This window comes from Rhincodon typus, chromosome 50, assembly GCF_021869965.1.
Source record: "Rhincodon typus isolate 14 chromosome 50, sRhiTyp1.1, whole genome shotgun sequence".
Taxonomy (NCBI): Eukaryota; Metazoa; Chordata; class Chondrichthyes; order Orectolobiformes; family Rhincodontidae; genus Rhincodon; species Rhincodon typus.
The window spans coordinates 2,348,448-2,349,698 of record NC_063381.1 but is presented as its reverse complement, the minus strand read 5'-3'; positions in this window follow the sequence as shown (position 1 = coordinate 2,349,698).

Here is a 1,251-nt window from a genome sequence, read left to right as displayed (position 1 = left end):
ATTTTGGTCTTCTGCTATGCTTATCTCGCTGAAATAAGCACGTTTCTCAAAACAACATCAAAATTTGTGTCATTTGGTGAAGTTGAGATTTTGATCTTCTGAAGTGCTTAACTCGCTGAAATGAACATGTTAGTCAAACTAACATCAAAAATTGAGTCATTTGGTGAAGTTCAGATTTTTGTCTTCTGAAGTGCTTATCTCGCTGAAATATGAATTTTAATCCTACCAGCATTAAAAACTAAATCATTTTGTGAAGTTGAGATTTTTGCCTTCTGAACTGCTTAACTCCGCTGAAATAAGCACGTTATTAAAAAAAAGAATCCAATGTTGAGTCATTGGGTGAAGTTGTGATTTTTAACTTCTGAAGACCTTATCTCACTCAAATAAGCATGTTACTCAAAACAACATGAAAAATTGAGTCATTTGGTGAAGTTCAGATTTTAGTCTTCTCAAGTGCTTAACTCACTGAAATAAGCATTTTAGTCTAACCAGCATCAAATATCAAAAATCTCAAATTCACCAAATGACTTCAATGTTGATGCTGTTTTGACTAACATGCGTATTTCAGTCAGATAAACACTTCAGAAGACCAAATTTGAACTACACAAAATTACTCAAGTTTTGATTTTGGTGAGACTAACATGCTTATTTGAGTGAGATCGGCACTTCAGAAATCAAAAATCTGAACTTCACCGTCTGACTTAATTTTTGATGCAGTTTTGACTAACATGCTTATTTAACTCAGAAAAGCACTTCACAAGACCAATATCTCACTTCACCAAAGATGTTAGTTTTTGATGTTGGTTTGAATGAAATGCTTATTTCATGAGGTGAGCACTTCAGAAGATCAACATCTCAACTTCACAAAATGACGAAACTTTTGATGTTGTTTTGTCTAACATGCTTATTTCAGCGAATTAAGCATATCAGAAGACCAAAATCTCAACTTCACCAAAGGACATAACTTTTGAGGCTGGTTTGACAAAATATGCTTATTTCAGTGAGATGAGCACTACAGAAGTCAAAAATGTCAACTTCATCAAATGACTTGATTTTTGATGCTGGTTAGACTAAAATGCTTCAGACTGATAATGCAAAAGTAGGAGATGTCATTGATAGCAAAGAAGGTAATCAAAATTTACAGAGGCTTGTGGATCAGATGGGGATGTGGGCTGAGGATTGGTAAATACAGTTGTATACTGACACAGGTGTGCACTTTGGAAAGTCAAACCAAGGCAGGATTTATACAGT